General features: G+C 41.6%; 3 pseudogenes; 1 reads left to right on the top strand and 2 right to left on the bottom strand.

Annotated features, from left to right (window-relative positions):
• Positions 1-13,187: 13,187 nt before the first annotated feature.
• LOC134944601 (5S ribosomal RNA) lies at positions 13,188-13,306 on the bottom strand (annotated as a pseudogene).
• A 4,784-nt stretch (positions 13,307-18,090) lies between these two features.
• Positions 18,091-18,209, bottom strand: LOC134944596 (5S ribosomal RNA; annotated as a pseudogene).
• A 2,903-nt stretch (positions 18,210-21,112) lies between these two features.
• On the top strand, positions 21,113-21,231 carry LOC134944590 (5S ribosomal RNA; annotated as a pseudogene).
• Positions 21,232-21,543: the final 312 nt, after the last annotated feature.

Raw genomic sequence — 21,543 nt, 5'->3', positions numbered from 1 at the left:
TGTTTTCTCTCTGTATCCGTGCTAGATGAATTGAAGTCTGTGGATGAGCCTCCTGCATACTCTCTCCCTCTGCCCCTCCGAAAGAAAGGCTTTCTATTGTATGCATTTCTTGGGCCACAGGTCCATTGATATACCATATTGTGCTCATAGTCGGCATCAACCTTCATCCGTTTTTCTTTTTTGAACTTAATAAGATCACGTTTGAACGTTTGCATCTGAGCTGTCAGCTTTTCATACCAGTTAACTGTTGTATCATTAAGTAAAGCTGCCTTATGGATAGCCTCATGAGCCGTGATTTTATCCTTCACCAGATTCATCTCCTTAGTGGATTGCTCCATTATAAGTAGTATTAAGTCCATAGAGCATTTATTCGCTATAGCAACCCATCGTTTACAGAACATAGGGTTACCCATACAAATGTGTGCTTTACCTTTAGTGCTGTATAAATCCTGTAGTCCCGGAGGAGCATAGCCGGTAATCCGATAGTTGTATAGTCTAAAGGAACACCCTGTGAGTGCCGCAGTGCACACATTTGTATCGGTGATAACATGACTACCACTAATGAGAACCCGGTGGGAGCTACAGGTTATACGCATACTACATATACCATTGTTGATTTATTTAGCTACTCGGAACCAGAGGATGATGCTATTCTATATAATGAGGAGTTAACAAATGAATTGGATATTATTCCTTTGGAGGACATTTACAGGGATTTGCTGAAACTACATAAAAAAGAAATGGAATTCTATTATCATTGCATTTCCCTGAGCGACTATCATAGAGCAAAGAAAATCCCGCGTGGGTTAAGAGTTAAAAACGGACCCACGATTGGCAAGCATGACCCGATGTTCTGTAAACGATGGGTTGCAATAGCGAATAAATGCTCTATGGACTTAATACTACTTATAATAGAGCAATCCACTAAGGAGATGAATCTGGTGAAGGATAAAATCACAGCTCATGAGGCTATCCATAAGGCAGCTTTACTTAATGATACAACAGTTAACTGGTATGAAAAGCTGACAGCTCAGATGCAAACGTTCAAACGTGATCTTATTAAGTTCAAAAAAGAAAAACGGATGAAGGTTGATGCCGACTATGAGCACAATACGGTATATCAATGGACCTGTGGCCCAAGAAATGCATACAATAGAAAGCCTTTCTTTCGGAGGGGCAGAGGGAGAGAGTATGCAGGAGGCTCATCCACAGACTTTAATTCATCTAGCACGGATACAGAGAGAAAACAACCACGGCAGAGATCCAAATGCAATTTTGGCCCTTTAGGTGTGATGACGAGAGCGAGATATATGGGAGAAGGAGGACAAGGGCACGAAAACATAACAGGCGCGGTGGGCAATGGTGCCGACAAAACAGCAGGCACAAAACCACCCCGCCATCAGAGAACTTAGTAGTAAACCTTTCCTCTTATGAACTCTCACCAGTGGAAAATAGAGTGTTGTCATATGGATTGTCATTTGTGCCAACCAACACCTTTAAACCATTCCAATGGCAGGTGGAGCAACACCGCCTGTGCCGGCAACTTAAATTAAAGGAATATTTTTCTAAACTCAATCCGGAGCAAACCAGTGTTGATGAAATTCCACAAGCATTATGCAAATTATTACCGAAAGCGACATTTGATCCCCAGTCGTCTAATTCTACAATCAAGACGTTTATGAGAATGATGGGTAAAGAGGTTGATAACCACATAGTGCATCCAATTCCTGTCCGACATAATTTACAAAGGGATGAATATCAGGCATTAATGGGACTGTCAAAAAATGAGAATTTGATTTTCAGGCCAGCAGACAAGGGAGGTGCCCTTGTCATACAGGATATTGACAAATATATTCTGGAGATAAATAGACAACTTATGGATAAGGACACATACAGAATATTGGACAGAGATCCTACTATTCCATTTAAGATTGAATTGAAGAATTTACTGACACGTGCAGCCGATAATAAAATTATTACACCCAAGCTCAGTAGTGCTTTAATGCCTGAATACCCAAAGGTACCAATTATGTACACTACCCCTAAGATTCATAAAACTATGATAGACCCCCCTGGACGCCCTATAATTGCGGCAGTAGAATCCTTATTCCAACCTATATCAGTATATATTGACACTGTCTTACAGCCTAGTATTCAAGCACACCCGAACTACCTTATGGACACTTCTGCACTGCTGAGAAAATTAAATGCTCTTACAGATGTGGATGATGATATCTGGCTTTGCAGTGTTGATGTGGCAAGCCTGTATATGGTTATCCCACACGATGAGGGACTTGCGTCAGTTAGACGTTTCCTTAGTGATAACCTATTGTACACTGGTCCAGATCTTGATTTTTTGCTTGATTTATTGTGGCTTGTACTTACTAAAAATTATTTTATGTTTGACGGTAAGTACTACCTGCGGCGTATAGGTTGTGCGATGGGGTCCAGCATGGCCCCATCGTACGCTAATATCTATATGTTCCAGGTAGAAACTGACGTCTTCTTTTCCAATCCTGAGATTGCTAAGAATGTGGCTTTTTCTACCAGATTCATAGATGATTTATTGATATTTTGGAGAGGTAGCCAAGATTCATTTATATCTGTGATGGAAGGGCATAATAGCCAAGAATGCCCTATAAAAATTCACATATACTATTAGTAAGACAGAAGTACACTTTTTGGATGTCCTCATTAAGAAATATGAAGGTAAAATCACTACATCCCTTTACACTAAAAAAACAGATCGGAATAACCTGCTCCACTGTAAAAGTTTCCATCCAAGACCCCTTAAACGGGGTCTTCCTTTTTCTCAATTGCTTCGTGTAAAGAGAATTGCGTCTGATCCTAAGTTAGCAGACGAACAGATGAATGTCATGATTAATAAATTTCATGCGAGAGAGTATCGTTTAAATGATTTATTACAGGCTAAGGAGAAAGTACTCCAGCTGGATAGAGATACAATATTAAAACAAAATAAACCTAGCACAAGCACAACTATGATCCCTTGGGTGCAGGAGTATAATCAGCATAGTAATAATATCAGTAAGATCTCGAAGAAATGGTGGCCCATGGTCCAGACAGATGAAGAGTTAAAATTGAACAATACTAAACTCATGAGTTGCTATACTAGGAGCCACAATTTGCGTGACATATTGGTTAAAACTGATGTAAGATTGAATTATGCCATTAAGAGTAGTAGTGTACTGAGTAGGAACATGGGATGTATAAGATGTGCATGTACCACATGCCAGTTCCTAATTCCGGGGGATAAGTTTTATCACCCAGGATCGGGTTACAGATATAAAATCAGATACACACTCACGTGCAATACAAAATTCACAGTATATCAAATAATTTGCCCCTGTGGCAAGTCCTATGTGGGCAAGACGGAACAAGCATTCAAAGAACGTATGGCAGCACATCGTAGTGCCATAAAGGCAGCTATTCTCAAAGGAGATAGCGAGCAGCCAGTAGCTCGACACTTTAGTAGAGCAAAACATCCATTAAGTACGCTACGATACAGAATGATTGATCATATAGCACCTCTAATTAGAGGTGGGAATAGATCACTCAAATTACTGCAACGCGAGTCTGAATGGATTTTCAGACTCGACACACTTAGCCCTAAGGGATTTAACGAACATCTGGGGTTAAATTGGTTCCTTTAGTGTAAATGAGAAGTGCCTACAGGTCGGCACGTTATTCAGGTATAACAAAACTATTAGTGGTTCATTATAGTAGATTACCTCCATAGGCCTTCGATGTCTATAGTATGAAGTTAATATAAGATTGTGATTGAGATAGATCTATAATAGCTAATACTCTGATCCATAATGTAGTATAAGATTGTCTGATTTCTCTGCGCTCTAGGTTTGTGTTATTCGTAATTTTAAATGTTTGTTCAATATGCACTTGCACTTTTGATATTCGTATAGGAGTTAATGTGGGTGTTCTAGTGAAATTCCAGCCCGCCCAGGTGAGGCGTGAGTTGGAGTGACGTCATTGATGACGAGTGGCCGGCCAGGTGGGAGGTCTTGGCTTCCGGCCCCCGGCCATTGGCGTCCATGTGGAGGGTATACTTATTTAGGTGAGTTATTCTGTACTATGTGTTGTCTGATGAAAGTGCCTTAATAAAGGGGCACTGAAACGTTAATGCACCTGCCTATCCGAGCCGTGATTTTTGCAAAAGTCCAGGAGTGCCACACCCGGAGGTTTGTGTATATATATATATATATATATATATATATATATATATATATATGTTGAATACATACTCAGAGCCGGCCCTAGCTTTAGGCAGACTAGGCAATTGCTTAGGGCATCTGCCTTCACCTCTTATTTGAGCAGAGCCACCTGCAGTAGCGCCGGAGAGTGTACCTGAGGCTGCGGCTACAGAGCTTTTGAAGGGCAGTCTTATCATTCTAGCGTCCGTAGCCCCTAACAAAGATGGCCTCCACACCGGGAGGAGGGCTGCTGCGCATGCCCGGCCGCAGCAGTTCCTCCTCCCATGCTCCTTTGTGGAGTCAGGCTGACTCCGGGCACTGCTGTGCTAACACTATAACCGAGCCACCACTCCTCTACACCCCCACCGCAAAGCAGAGCAGTAGCTTTGTAAGTGAAGGGGCAGCCAGGCCAGTGCCATATTCGTTTAAAACAGTAAGGCAGTTTAACTAATTCAAAAGTGTTAGTGTCCACTCTGTAATGTTGGTAGGCTGTGTATATGGGGTGGACCTGGCATGTCCCCCTCCTTGTAGAAGAAACCAGGCGTCACTCAGTGGACTTGGAAAAAAGTTTTTAGTGATAATAAAATGCGAAAAAGAGGCATGGTGTGCCGACATTTCAACGCCGCACAGGGCGTTTTTCTTATGGCACTATGCTGGTTCACCCTGCGCGGCATTGAAACAACTATGGCCCATAGTGTCATCGGACAAGGAACTGGGAAAGGTATACCAATCTAAAGTGTTGGCCAGTTACTCTAGGAATAGAAGTATCAGAGATATAGATAGTAGTCAAAACAGACATATCTCATTTTGATAGTCCGAAACCTAATTTCCTAAGTAAGAAAGCAGGGTGCCATCGGTGTAGTGGATGCACAACGTGTAGCTATTTAGTGCCAGGTGACAAGTTTGAACATACAGGTAGAACATATACGATATGACACTCTTTATCATGCAACTCAAAATTTGTGGTGTACCTTCTCACATGCCCCTGCATATTGGCATATGTGGGCAAAATGGATTGCTCCTTCAAAACAAGAATGGTACAACATAGATATGCCATCCGTGAAGCACTTAAATCAGGGTATAGTGAACAGCTGATGGCCAGACATTTCGTAAAAGCACAGCATGGCATGGCCACACTAAGGTACAAAATCATTGACCATGTCCCCAAGTTCCTAAGGGGTGGGGACAGATCTAAAAAAAACTACTTCAAATGGAATCCCGTTGGGTCCATAAATTCAATACTACAATACATCTGAAAAGGTCTAAATGAGGCCCTGAATCTAAGATGCTTCCTGTGATGCGTATCTAGAGTTATTAAATTATTGAAAAATTAACAATTGATTAGCTGTTTAATAGGTTCCTTAACTGAGAATACATTACTGACTGCTGGACATCTATGTAATTTTATATGCACTGTATATATATTTTTAAAAGAGTTTTCTATATAAGATTTTTATATGCACACATTATTGAGCACCATGTTTAGGTTTTGCTGTTTATGATCACGCTAGCAATGTGTACCAGGCACTGATGTTTTAACACGTTTTACAACACTAAGTAGTGAGTGCTGACAGCGGTGATAGAAATATTGTTTACATGTATCTATGGTTACTTTGTTCCAGCCTCAACGTGTGTGCTGGGCGGACCCGCGATATGTCACTTCTGGTGACATGACCGGAAACCGGGCGACACTGTTGAAGGCTGCGGGGGAGACCACACACTGAAACCATTGGCGTATCTACAATGGGTGCAGTGTGTGCGAGGCACACGGTCCAGGGGGGCCCACCCCGCACCCATTTGCTTAATATTTACCTCTCTGAAGTCCCCCGTCGAAGCCATCCCTTTTCGGCAGCGCAATAGAGTTTGAACACTAGGGGGAACAAACTCTATTGCGCCTGCTGAAAACTCCGGAAAGATGGCATGGCATCCATTTTTCCGGAGTTTTGCGCATGCACATTAGCAAAATATTTGGGAAAATGGCCGCCGCGCCGTGTTACCGGAGGTTTGTGCATGCGCAATAGTCTGTTCTCAGACTCTATTGCCGCTGCCCATGCACAATAGAGTCTGTTCTCAGACTCTATTGCCGCTGCCGCGTCCTATGTCCTGCTGCCAGTCCACCTGCCCCCTCCGGCATCAACAATCCCCACTCCCTAGCCGCGGTGCAGGTGGAACAAAAGCTGCTGTGGCCACCGGCATAAATGTGTATGAAAGCGGTGCAGCGAAAAGGCTTTCATAGCCCTCCCTGCGTCGCATACTCTCTGAGCCCCGGAGCCTCCTCTGCACGTCACAGAAGTGCCTCCCCGCACAGCCGCACCCAGATCCCCAGAGGCCCTAACTCCACAACATAGCACCTGGGCTGCTGGACTGAAAGTTTTCGGGTTTTGTGTTTTGGTTTTGGGTTCGGTTCCGCGGCCGTGTTTTGGGTTCGAACGCGTTTTGGCAAAACCTCACCGAATTTTTTTTTTCGGGTTCGGGTGTGTTTTGGATTCGGGTGTTTTTTTCAAAAAACCCTAAAAACAGCTTAAATCATAGAATTTGGGGGTCATTTTGATCCCAAAGTATTATTAACCTCAAAAACCATAATTTCCACTCATTTTCAGTCTATTCTGAATACCTCACAATATTATTTTTAGTCCTAAAATTTGCACCGAGGTCGCTGGATGACTAAGCTAAGCGACCCTAGTGGCCGACACAAACACCTGGCCCATCTAGGAGTGGCACTGCAGTGTCACGCAGGATGTCCCTTCCAAAAAACCCTCCCCAAACAGCACATGACGCAAAGAAAAAAAGAGGCGCAATGAGGTAGCTGTGTGAGTAAGATAAGCGACCCTAGTGGCCGACACAAACACCGGGCCCATCTAGGAGTGGCACTGCAGTGGCACGCAGGATGTCCCTTCCAAAAAACCCTCCCCAAACAGCACATGACACAAAGAAAAAAAGAGGCGCAATGAGGTAGCTGTGTGAGTAAGATAAGCGACCCTAGTGGCCGACACAAACACCGGGCCCATCTAGGAGTGGCACTGCAGTGTCACGCAGGATGTCCCTTCCAAAAAACCCTCCCCAAACAGCACATGACGCAAAGAAAAAAAGAGGCGCAATGAGGTAGCTGTGTGAGTAAGCTAAGCGACCCTAGTGGCCGACACAAACACCGGGCCCATCTAGGAGTGGCACTGCAGTGGCACGCAGGATGGCCCTTCCAAAAAACCCTCCCCAAACAGCACGACGCAAAGAAAAAAAGAGGCGCAATGAGGTAGCTGTGTGAGTAAGATAAGCGACCCTAGTGGCCGACACAAACACCGGGACCATCTAGGAGTGGCACTGCAGTGGCACGCAGGATGGCCCTTCCAGAAAACCCTCCCCAAACAGCACATGACGCAAAAAATTAAATTAAGAAAAATTAATTAATTAATTAAATTAAGAAAAATTAAAGAAAAAAGAGGTGCAAGATGGAATTGTCCTTGGGCCCTCCCACCCACCCTTATGTTGTATAAACAGGACATGCACACTTTAACCAACCCATCATTTCAGTGACAGGGTCTGCCACACGACTGACTGAAATGACGGGTTGGTTTGGACCCCCACCAAAAAAGAAGCAATTAATCGCTCCTTGCACAAACTGGCTCTACAGAGGCACGATCTCCACCTCATCATCATCCTCCGATATATCACCGTGTACATCCCCCTCCTCACAGATTATCAATTCGTCCCCACTGGAATCCACCATCTCAGCTCCCTGTGTACTTTGTGGAGGCAATTGCTGCTGGTGAATGTCTCCACGGAGGAATTGATTATAATTAATTTTAATGAACATCATCTTCTCCACATTTTCTGGATGTAACCTCGTACGCCGATTGCTGACAAGGTGAGCGGCGGCACTAAACACTCTTTCGGAGTACACACTTGTGGGAGGGCAACTTAGGTAGAATAAAGCCAGTTTGTGCAAGGGCCTCCAAATTGCCTCTTTTTCCTGCCAGTATAAGCACGGACTGTGTGACGTGCCTACTTGGATGCGGTCACTCATATAATCCTCCACCATTCTTTCAATGGTGAGAGAATCATATGCAGTGACAGTAGACGACATGTCCGTAATCGTTGTCAGGTCCTTCAGTCCGGACCAGATGTCAGCATCAGCAGTCGCTCCAGACTGCCCTGCATCACCGCCAGCGGGTGGGCTCGGAATTCTGAGCCTTTTCCTCGCACCCCCAGTTGCGGGAGAATGTGAAGGAGGAGATGTTGACAGGTCGCGTTCCGCTTGACTTGACAATTTTGTCACCAGCAGGTCTTTGAACCCCAGCAGACTTGTGTCTGCCGGAAAGAGAGATCCAAGGTAGGCTTTAAATCTAGGATCGAGCACGGTGGCCAAAATGTAGTGCTCTGATTTCAACAGATTGACCACCCGTGAATCCTTGTTAAGCGAATTAAGGGCTCCATCCACAAGTCCCACATACCTAGCGGAATCGCTCCGTGTTAGCTCCTCCTTCAATGTCTCCAGCTTCTTCTGCAAAAGCCTGATGAGGGGAATGACCTGACTCAGGCTGGCAGTGTCTGAACTGACTTCACGTGTGGCAAGTTCAAAGGGCATCAGAACCTTGCACAATGTTAAAATCATTCTCCACTGCGCTTGAGACAGGTGCATTCCACCTCCTATATAGTGCTCAATTGCATAGGCTTGAATGGCCTTTTGCTGCTCCTCCAACCTCTGAAGCATATAGAGGGTTGAATTCCACCTCGTTACCACTTCTTGCTTCAGATGATGGCAGGGCAGGTTCAGTTGTTTTTGGTGGTGCTCCAGTCTTCTGTACGTGGTGCCTGTACGCCGAAAGTGTCCCGCAATTCTTCTGGCCACCGACAGCATCTCTTGCACGCCCCTGTCGTTTTTTAAAAAATTCTGCACCACCAAATTCAAGGTATGTGCAAAACATGGCGCGTGCTGGAATTTGCCCATATTTAATGCACACACAATATTGCTGGCGTTGTCCGATGCCACAAATCCACAGGAGAGTCCAATTGGGGTAAGCCATTCCGCGATGATCTTCCTCAGTTGCCGTAAGAGGTTTTCAGCTGTGTGCGTATTCTGGAAAGAGGTGATACAAAGCGTAGCCTGCCTAGGAAAGAGTTGGCGTTTGCGAGATGCTGCTACTGGTGCCGCCGCTGCTGTTCTTGCGGCGGGAGTCCATACATCTACCCAGTGGGCTGTCACAGTCATATAGTCCTGACCCTGCCCTGCTCCACTTGTCCACATGTCCGTGGTTAAGTGGACATTGGGTACAACTGCATTTTTTAGGACACTGGTGAGTCTTTTTCTGACGTCCGTGTACATTCTCGGTATCGCCTGCCTAGAGAAGTGGAACCTAGATGGTATTTGGTAACGGGGGCACACTGCCTCAAGAAATTGTCTAGTTCCCTGTGAACTAACGGAGGATACCGGACGCACGTCTAACACCAACATAGTTGTCAAGGCCTCAGTTATCCGCTTTGCAGCAGGATGACTGCTGTGATATTTCATCTTCCTCGCAAAGGACTGTTGGACAGTCAATTGCTTACTGGAAGTAGTTCAAGTGGGCTTACGACTTCCCCTCTGGGATGACCATCGACTCCCAGCAGCAACAACAGCAGCGCCAGCAGCAGTAGGCGTTACACGCAAGGATGCATCGGAGGAATCCCAGGCAGGAGAGGAATCGTCAGAATTGCCAGTGACATTGCCTGCAGGATTATTGGCATTCCTGGGGAAGGAGGAAATTGACACTGAGGGAGTTGGTGGGGTGGTTTGCGTGAGCTTGGTTACAAGAGGAAGGGATTTACTGGTCAGTGGACTGCTTCCGCTGTCACCCAAAGTTTTTGAACTTGTCACTGACTTATTATGAATGCGCTGCAGGTGACGTATAAGGGAGGATGCTCCGAGGTGGTTAACGTCCTTACCCCTACTTATTACAGCTTGACAAAGGCAACACACGGCTTGACAAATGTTGTCCGCATTTCTGGTGAAATACTTCCACACCGAAGAGCTGATTATTTTGGTATTTTGACCATGCATGTCAATGGCCCTATTCCTCCCACGGACAACAGGTGTCTCCCCGGGTGCCTGACTTAAACAAACCACCTCACCATCAGAATCCTCCTGGTCAATTTCCTCCCCAGCGCCAGCAACACCCATATCCTCCTCATCCTGGTGTACTTCAACACTTACATCTTCAATCTGACTATCAGGAACTGGACTGCGGGTGCTCCTTCCAGCACTTGCAGGGGGCGTGCAAATGGTGGAAGGCGCATGCTCTTCACGTCCAGTGTTGGGAAGGTCAGGCATCGCAACCGACACAATTGGAGTCGGACTCTCCTTGTGGATTTGGGATTTCGAAGAACGCACAGTTCTTTGCGGTGCTTTTGCCAGCTTGAGTCTTTTCATTTTTCTAGCGAGAGGCTGAGTGCTTCCATCCTCATGTGAAGCTGAACCACTAGCCATGAACATAGGCCAGGGCCTCAGCCGTTCCTTGCCACTCCGTGTGGTAAATGGCATATTGGCAAGTTTACGCTTCTCCTCCGACAATTTGATTTTAGATTTTGGAGTCCTTTTTTTACTGATATTTGGTGTTTTGGATTTTACATGCTCTGTACTATGACATTGGGCATCGGCCTTGGCAGACGACGTTGCTGGCATTTCATCGTCTCGGCCATGACTAGTGGCAGCAGCTTCAGCACGAGGTGGAAGTGGATCTTGATCTTTCCCTAATTTTGGAACCTCAACATTTTTGTTCTCCATATTTTAATAGGCACAACTAAAAGACACCTCAGGTAAACAATGGAGATGGATGGATACTAGTATACTTATGGATGGACTGCCGAGTGCCGACACAGAGGTAGCTACAGCCGTGGACTACCGTACTGTGTCTGCTGCTAATATAGACTGGATGATAATGAGATGAAATCAATATAATATCACTAGTACTGCAGCCGGACAGGTATGTATATTTATTATGTAATGACTGATGACGGACCTGCTGGACACTGTCAGCTCAGCAGCACCGCAGACTGCTACAGTAAGCTACTATCCTATAGTAGTATGTACAAAGAAGAAAGAAAAAAAAAAACCACGGGGAGGTGGTATACAATAATGGATGGACTGCCGAGTGCCGACACAGAGGTAGCTACAGCCGTGGACTAACGTACTGTGTCTGCTGCTAATATAGACTGGATGATAATGAGATGAAATCAATATATATGTATATATAGTATCACTAGTACTGCAGCCGGACAGGTATATATATTTATTATGTAATGACTGATGACGGACCTGCTGGACACTGTCAGCTCAGCAGCACCGCAGACTGCTACAGTAAGCTACTATACTATAGTAGTATGTACAAAGAAGAAAGAAAAAAAAAAACCACGGGGAGGTGGTATACAATTATGGTTGGACTGCCGAGTGCCGACACAGAGGTAGCTACAGCCGTGGACTAACGTACTGTGTCTGCTGCTAATATAGACTGGATGATAATGAGATGAAATCAATATATATCTATATATAATATCACTAGTACTGCAGCCGGACAGGTATATATATTTATTATGTAATGACTGATGACGGACCTGCTGGACACTGTCAGCTCAGCAGCACCGCAGACTGCTACAGTAAGCTACTATAGTAGTATGTATAAAGAAGAATGAAAAAAAAAAAAAAAACCACGGGTAGGTGGTATACAATATTATATATATATATATATATATATATATATATATATATATATATATTGAAAGCGGGGGAGATGAAGGATATATAGCGACCTAGGTGTCAATGTAAAAAGTATATATTTGCCAAATATAAGTAAAATAGATATTTATTCACATGAATTTTAAAATGTTACAGGATAGGTGTAAAAAATTTTTTAAAAGAAAAACATTCTAAAAAATGGGACAATAATAAAACACAGTATGAACTAAAAGCACTTAAATGAATTAAAACTACAATAAAAGTAAATAAGAGCAAGTATAAGAAATTCTTTCTTATCTTAGTTTGAGGTAGGTATATGTTCCCAACGCGTTTCGTCTATTGAGACTTCTTCAAAGGGTGAGGGTACAATGAACCTGTGAGACTATTTATAGCTGTTATAGCATGGTGGGAGGATCATATTCTAGCAGGGAGTCATGTGATGCAATCAAATACATGATGTAGCTGGTACATGTTTAAATATAATATAAACACTAACAGTCAATTGGGGATCTAAAATAAGGTGAAACGATTGAATCTGAACGTTTTTTGCATAGTTAGAAAGTGAGAAATGTCCGTTTTTGGTGTAATTGCGGCACTTCCGCCACACTTCCGGGGACGGAGGCCGCGAAACGTCACTTCCGCCCCACTTCCGCTATCGTCTGCGCATGCGCCCGCGGCGCTGCAACGTCATTCTTTCAGTTCACATAGTAGTTCTGAGTGTTGAGGGTTGAGGAGTCTTTTTAATGCGTCCTCTCCCGGCGGCCATATTTGATGAGATTTCAGCTATTCTGTAAAGGCATTTTTGGCCATTTTCTAGTAGATTCTCTGGCCCAGCACCCGTCAGGTGGCCATGGGGATCGTTTCATATAGAAAAAAACGGAAAAGTAGTATCAGAAAGAATGCTCAAATCGTAGATTGTATATCCTACAGTACAATGATTTATATTAAAGAACTAGTACAAGTGGTATTTTTAGCAGTATTTTAATAAAGTGCTGGTGCATTAAATGTGCTATGTTTACATAGATGGCTCTAGATAATTGTGCACAGGAGTTAAAGTGACAGTGTTAATAAGGTGTACAGCAGTATTAATTTAATAAATATAATAAATAAATTTATATTATATATAAAATAATTATTGGTGAAAATAATAATATTAATAATAAATAATTTTATGTACATATATATATATATATATATACATACACATATATATATGCAGAGTGCTTTATCTTTCTCAGGCCTCTATGTGTTACTATTTCGTACAGTACCTGATCTTCCCAGTTGGTCTCCCTTACTGGTACTGATCGGGCCCAACGCTGCTTGGCTTCCAAGATCGGGCGTGTTTGGGCATTTCCAGCGTGGTATGACTGTAACTTCGTATGTGCCTTATGGATTAACACTCTAATAAAATCATTTACCAGTATAAATTCAGTGAATTAGATGTGCCTATGGGATGAGGGTGGTGGAAGGGGGGTAGGGGTAGGGGGGGGGGGGGTGGGGAAGGGGGGGGGAAGGATAGGGAAACTTGTGGGGGTGGGGATGCTGTATAAAGGTTCTAGTCACATGGATGAGAGATAGTACCGTGTTTTACAGGAATGGTGCAATTTCATAGTTGTCGTTAAATCTTTTTGGTTGTAGTGTTTGGAGTTGGAATATCCAGAACATCTCTCTGCGTGATAGTTTATTGGCGAGATCTCCTCCTCTCTCTCCCAGTTTAACCAGTTCGATAGCTTTAAAGGTGAGGGCTTCTGGGTTTGAGTTGTGTGTTGTAATAAAATGTTGGGAGACAGCGTGAGATTCCACCTTGTTCTTAATATTTCTCACGTGTTCCTGTATCCTCAGTTTCAGGGGTCTCTTGGTTTTTCCTATATATTGTTTACCACAGTCACATTCTAGAAGGTATATGACCGACTGGGTATTGCAGTTCATATATTCCTTAATCCTGTATTCCTTTTTCTTCTCCATGTCCATAAAGGTTCTCCTATTAGGATGTAAATAACGACATACATTACATCGCCCACATTTGTATGAGCCCTTGCATTTGGGCCAAGTATGGTCCTTGTCTTGGTCATTCCTCAACATGCTTGGGGCTATAATATCTTTCAGGTTTCTTGATTTTTTAAAAACTATCTCAGGCTGGGGAGGGAGGATTTCCTTGAGGATGGGATCCATGAGCAGTATCTGCCAATGGTTCCTGAAAGACTCTCTGATGGATTTTTCGTGTCGGTTATAAGTAGTTATGAACGCCGTAGAATCTTTCTTTGTTTCTCTTGTTTTATATTCCAGCAGTTGTGGTCTCTCAACCAGGTTGGTTCTGGTGATGGCTTTTTTTATAATTGTGTCCGGGTATTTTTTCTGCTTGAATCTATCGGTGTACAGTTCCAATTGTGTCTGACATTCCTCTGGATTGCTACAATTTCTCTTAATTCTACTAAATTGGGAAAAAGGAATGTTATTCTTCCAGCTTCTCAGATGATTACTTTTGTAGTGGAGATAGCTGTTGCTGTCCACTTGTTTAATATAATTCTTGGTGGTGATTTTTCCATTTTCCCCTGTGAGAATCAAATCCAGAAACTCGATGTGTTCTTTATTCACATTGGATGTAAACACCAGATTAAAATCATTGGTACAAATGTGTTTAAAAAATTGATTAAAAAGATCCATGTCACCATCCCAGATTATCAGAATGTCATCTATATATCTTCGATAAAAGATTAAATGGTTCTTAAAATCCTGATGGTCATATATAAAAACTTTTTCCCAACATCCCATAAAAAGATTAGCAAAACTCGGCGCAAAAATAGTGCCCATTGCAGTGCCGCACAGCTGTAGATAAAACTGATCCAGGAATTTAAAATAATTGTGTTGAAGAATAAAACGCATGATGTCACAAATAAAATTTTTATGTTCAGTTGTAAGTGTGTCATCTTTGTCCAAGTAATCTTTACAGGCTGTAATTCCCTTATTGTGGTCAATACATGTATATAAAGATTGTACGTCTATTGTTATCCACATGTACGAGTCCTTCCATTCTATATCCTTCAGAAGACCCAGTACTGATGTGGTATCCTTGAGGTACGATGGGAGGTCCTTTACATAAGGTTTTAAAAAAACATCAGCGTATTCGGATAAATTAGAGGTAAGTGAGTCTATACCCGCCACTATCGGTCTTCCTGGCGGGTTTTCCAAATCTTTATGAATTTTTGGCAAAAAGTAAAAGATGGGGGTAGTGGGGTCCGACCTCATTAAAAATTGATACTCATCTTTGGTAATAGTCCCTGTTTTAAAACCATGTAATAAAATTGTCCTTAGTTCTTCAATGTAGTCATCCTTCGGATCTTTTGGAAGTTTTTTGTACGACTTTTCATCTGATAAAAGTCTTTCAGCTTCTGCAACATATTTTATCCGATCCATGATGACCAGCCCCCCCCCTTTGTCAGCTTGTTTTATTACTATACCTTTGTTCTTCTGTAAATTCTTTAGGGCCTCACTTTCTCTGTTGGTAAGATTCTTCTCTTTGATTGTTTCCTGGTCAATGTCGCACAGGTCCTTTTTTACTAGTTCGTAAAACATACTTATATTGCTACCCTTAGATTCTAAGGGGTAGAACTTGGAGATTGGTTTAAGGCCTGATTTGGAGCGGCTTTCATAATTCGCTATAACAGCATCCTCTTTTCTTAAAAAATGTCTTTTCAATGTTAGTTTTCTGACATATTTATTTAGGTCTATGAACGTGTTGAATTTATTCAGGCCTTCTGTGGGTGCGAATGATAGTCCTTTCTCTAAAATCGATACTTCTGGTTCCGTTAGTACATGTTGGGAAAGGTTGAATATACCCTTCTTGCTTGGATTTGTTGTTAGATTGTTCTTTTTTTGTTTTCCCTCCCTCCTGCCTCCTCGAGATCCTCTTCTTCTGTTAGTCTTCTTTTGAGGGGCGACGCATGATGTATGTCTTCTCTCATTGTATTCTTTAAGTTGTACTTTGGTCTTGCTCCTGTTCTTTTGGATAAAAAATCCTGATCACTGCTTGAGCCATGTCTTTGTAGTGCAGAGAATCTATTAGATGTTTTTAAATTGCTATTAGGAGTGTTTCTGCTAGTATTTTGTGTTGTATTAGTTCTTGAAGTGACAGTTTTCCAATTTCCTCTGTCCATCCTTTGATTTGACTGTTTATTGGAGTTGAATCTACTCCAATTCTTCACTTTCCCTTGTTCGTAGTCGTTCTTGTCCCTTTGGAACTTTTTTTCCTTTCCTTTGATCACCTCCTCCTCTATGTGCTCCATTTTCTTGTTCAAAACTGATTCGTTAATTTTGTAGTCCTCCTTGTCTTTAAAGGGTTCAAGATCTCTCTCTTTCAATTTAATGTCAGTCTCTAAAGATGAGAGGGATTGTTTCTTTTCGTCAATTAGGAGTTTCATTAAGTTTATAGAACATGTGTGTAGTATTTTGTCCCATTTTTCCATGAATGTTCCCTCTTGGTTGCCAAATGTGGGTTGTTTAAGTAATCTAAGGCCCCTTGGTATTCTATCCATTGATATATAATGCTCAAGGCCTTTGATATCCCACCATGTTTTGACTTCTTTTGTAAGAAGTCTTTCAATGCCCCAAAATAAGTCATCTAAATTAGCAGATTGGGTTGGTTCATTAACTACAGTACTTTCGTTAAATATCTTTTGGCACCAAACATTTCTCTTACTAGTACGGTCTGTGTTTCTCCACATTCTGTAGGGTGTAGCCCTCCACCAGGCCGCAATAAAAAAATTTCACCGGGAATAGTTTGGAAAACAAGAATTAATATTGCGCCACTTGTGATGTACACAGATATGCTAAAAGACAGGATTTTTTGGCAATGTCGGACACTCCCCTCTATATCTAATGGGGCGTCAGCTGATTCCTTCAAATAAATTCAGGGGGGGTGATTCCCTGGATAAAATTTGTTGAAAGCGGGGGAGATGAAGGATATATAGCGACCTAGGTGTCAATGTAAAAAGTATATATTTGCCAAATATAAGTAAAATAGATATTTATTCACATGAATTTTAAAATGTTACAGGATAGGTGTAAAAAATTTTTTAAAAGAAAAACATTCTAAAAAATGGGACAATAATAAAACACAGTATGAACTAAAAGCACTTAAATGAATTAAAACTACAATAAAAGTAAATAAGAGCAAGTATAAGAAATTCTTTCTTATCTTAGTTTGAGGTAGGTATATGTTCCCAACGCGTTTCGTCTATTGAGACTTCTTCAAAGGGTGAGGGTACAATGAACCTGTGAGACTATTTATAGCTGTTATAGCATGGTGGGAGGATCATATTCTAGCAGGGAGTCATGTGATGCAATCAAATACATGATGTAGCTGGTACATGTTTAAATATAATATAAACACTAACAGTCAATTGGGGATCTAAAATAAGGTGAAACGATTGAATCTGAACGTTTTTTGCATAGTTAGAAAGTGAGAAATGTCCGTTTTTGGTGTAATTGCGGCACTTCCGCCACACTTCCGGGGACGGAGGCCGCGAAACGTCACTTCCGCCCCACTTCCGCTATCGTCTGCGCATGCGCCCGCGGCGCTGCAACGTCATTCTTTCAGTTCACATAGTAGTTCTGAGTGTTGAGGGTTGAGGAGTCTTTTTAATGCGTCCTCTCCCGGCGGCCATATTTGATGAGATTTCAGCTATTCTGTAAAGGCATTTTTGGCCATTTTCTAGTAGATTCTCTGGCCCAGCACCCGTCAGGTGGCCATGGGGATCGTTTCATATAGAAAAAAACGGAAAAGTAGTATCAGAAAGAATGCTCAAATCGTAGATTGTATATCCTACAGTACAATGATTTATATTAAAGAACTAGTACAAGTGGTATTTTTAGCAGTATTTTAATAAAGTGCTGGTGCATTAAATGTGCTATGTTTACATAGATGGCTCTAGATAATTGTGCACAGGAGTTAAAGTGACAGTGTTAATAAGGTGTACAGCAGTATTAATTTAATAAATATAATAAATAAATTTATATTATATATAAAATAATTATTGGTGAAAATAATAATATTAATAATAAATAATTTTATGTACATATATATATATATATATATATATACATACACATATATATATATGCAGAGTGCTTTATCTTTCTCAGGCCTCTATGTGTTACTATTTCGTACAGTACCTGATCTTCCCAGTTGGTCTCCCTTACTGGTACTGATCGGGCCCAACGCTGCTTGGCTTCCAAGATCGGGCGTGTTTGGGCATTTCCAGCGTGGTATGACTGTAACTTCGTATGTGCCTTATGGATTAACACTCTAATAAAATCATTTACCAGTATAAATTCAGTGAATTAGATGTGCCTATGGGATGAGGGTGGTGGAAGGGGGGAAGGGGTAGGGGGGGGGGGGGGGGGAAGGGGGGGGGGGAGGATAGGGAAACTTGTGGGGGTGGGGATGCTGTATAAAGGTTCTAGTCACATGGATGAGAGATAGTACCGTGTTTTAATAGATTCTCTGCACTACAAAGACATGGCTCAAGCAGTGATCAGGATTTTTTATCCAAAAGAACAGGAGCAAGACCAAAGTACAACTTAGAGAATACAATGAGAGAAGACATACATCATGCGTCGCCCCTCAAAAGAAGACTAACAGAAGAAGAGGATCTCGAGGAGGCAGGAGGGAGGGAAAACAAAAAAAGAACAATCTAACAACAAATCCAAGCAAGAAGGGTATATTCAACCTTTCCCAACATGTACTAACGGAACCAGAAGTATCGATTTTAGAGAAAGGACTATCATTCGCACCCACAGAAGGCCTGAATAAATTCAACACGTTCATAGACCTAAATAAATATGTCAGAAAACTAACATTGAAAAGACATTTTTTAAGAAAAGAGGATGCTGTTATAGCGAATTATGAAAGCCGCTCCAAATCAGGCCCTTAAACCAATCTCCAAGTCTCTACCCCTTAGAATCTAAGGGTAGCAATATAAGTATGTTTTACGAACTAGTAAAAAAGGACCTGTGCGACATTGACCAGGAAACAATCAAAGAGAAGAATCTTACCAACAGAGAAAGTGAGGCCCTAAAGAATTTACAGAAGAACAAAGGTATAGTAATAAAACAAGCTGACAAAGGGGGGGGGGGCTGGTCATCATGGATCGGATAAAATATGTTGCAGAAGCTGAAAGACTTTTATCAGATGAAAAGTCGTACAAAAAACTTCCAAAAGATCCGAAGGATGACTACATTGAAGAACTAAGGGACAATTTTATTACATGGTTTTAAAACAGGGACTATTACCAAAGATGAGTATCAATTTTTAATGAGGTCGGACCCCACTACCCCCATCTTTTACTTTTTGCCAAAAATTCATAAAGATTTGGAAAACCCGCCAGGAAGACCGATAGTGGCGGGTATAGACTCACTTACCTCTAATTTATCGAATACGCTGATGTTTTTTTAAAACCTTATGTAAAGGACCTCCCATCGTACCTCAAGGATACCACATCAGTACTGGGTCTTCTGAAGGATATAGAAATGGAAGGACTCGTACATGTGGATAACAATAGACGTACAATCTTTATATACATGTATTGACCACAATAAGGGAATTACAGCCTGTAAAGATTACTTGGACAAAGATGACACACTTACAACTGAACATAAAAATTTTATTTGTGACATCATGCGTTTTATTCTTCAACACAATTATTTTAAATTCCTGGATCAGTTTTATCTACAGCTGTGCGGCACCGCAATGGGCACTATTTTTGCGCCGAGTTTTGCTAATCTTTTTATGGGATGTTGGGAAAAAGTTTTTATATATGACCATCAGGATTTTAAGAACCATTTAATCTTTTATCGAAGATATATAGATGACATTCTGATAATCTGGGATGGTGACATGGATCTTTTTAATCAATTTTTTAAACACATTTGTACCAATGATTTTAATCTGGTGTTTACATCCAATGTGAATAAAGAACACATCGAGTTTCTGGATTTGATTCTCACAGGGGAAAATGGAAAAATCACCACCAAGAATTATATTAAACAAGTGGACAGCAACAGCTATCTCCACTACAAAAGTAATCATCTGAGAAGCTGGAAGAATAACATTCCTTTTTCCCAATTTAGTAGAATTAAGAGAAATTGTAGCAATCCAGAGGAATGTCAGACACAATTGGAACTGTACACCGATAGATTCAAGCAGAAAAAATACCCGGACACAATTATAAAAAAAGCCATCACCAGAACCAACCTGGTTGAGAGACCACAACTGCTGGAATATAAAACAAGAGAAACAAAGAAAGATTCTACGGCGTTCATAACTACTTATAACCGACACGAAAAATCCATCAGAGAGTCTTTCAGGAACCATTGGCAGATACTGCTCATGGATCCCATCCTCAAGGAAATCCTCCCTCCCCAGCCTGAGATAGTTTTTAAAAAATCAAGAAACCTGAAAGATATTATAGCCCCAAGCATGTTGAGGAATGACCAAGACAAGGACCATACTTGGCCCAAATGCAAGGGCTCATACAAATGTGGGCGATGTAATGTATGTCGTTATTTACATCCTAATAGGAGAACCTTTATGGACATGGAGAAGAAAAAGGAATACAGGATTAAGGAATATATGAACTGCAATACCCAGTCGGTCATATACCTTCTAGAATGTGACTGTGGTAAACAATATATAGGAAAAACCAAGAGACCCCTGAAACTGAGGATACAGGGACACGTGAGAAATATTAAGAACAAGGTGGAATCTCACGCTGTCTCCCAACATTTTATTACAACACACAACTCAAACCCAGAAGCCCTCACCTTTAAAGCTATCGAACTGGTTAAACTGGGAGAGAGAGGAGGAGATCTCGCCAATAAACTATCACGCAGAGAGATGTTCTGGATATTCCAACTCCAAACACTACAACCAAAAGGATTTAGCGACAACTATGAAATTGCACCATTCCTGTAAAACACGGTACTATCTCTCATCCATGTGACTAGAACCTTTATACAGCATCCCCACCCCCACAAGTTTCCCTATCCTTCCCCCCCCCTTCCCCCCCCCCCCCCCCTACCCCTACCCCCCTTCCACCACCCTCATCCCATAGGCACATCTAATTCACTGAATTTATACTGGTAAATGATTTTATTAGAGTGTTAATCCATAAGGCACATACGAAGTTACAGTCATACCACGCTGGAAATGCCCAAACACGCCCGATCTTGGAAGCCAAGCAGCGTTGGGCCCGATCAGTACCAGTAAGGGAGACCAACTGGGAAGATCAGGTACTGTACGAAATAGTAACACATAGAGGCCTGAGAAAGATAAAGCACTCTGCATATATATATATGTGTATGTATATATATATATATATATATATATATATATGTACATAAAATTATTTATTATTAATATTATTATTTTCACCAATAATTATTTTATATATAATATAAATTTATTTATTATATTTATTAAATTAATACTGCTGTACACCTTATTAACACTGTCACTTTAACTCCTGTGCACAATTATCTAGAGCCATCTATGTAAACATAGCACATTTAATGCACCAGCACTTTATTAAAATACTGCTAAAAATACCACTTGTA

Source organism: Pseudophryne corroboree, chromosome 1 (assembly GCF_028390025.1).
Source record: "Pseudophryne corroboree isolate aPseCor3 chromosome 1, aPseCor3.hap2, whole genome shotgun sequence".
Taxonomy (NCBI): domain Eukaryota; kingdom Metazoa; phylum Chordata; class Amphibia; order Anura; family Myobatrachidae; genus Pseudophryne; species Pseudophryne corroboree.
This window is presented reverse-complemented; position numbering and strand designations above follow the sequence as displayed.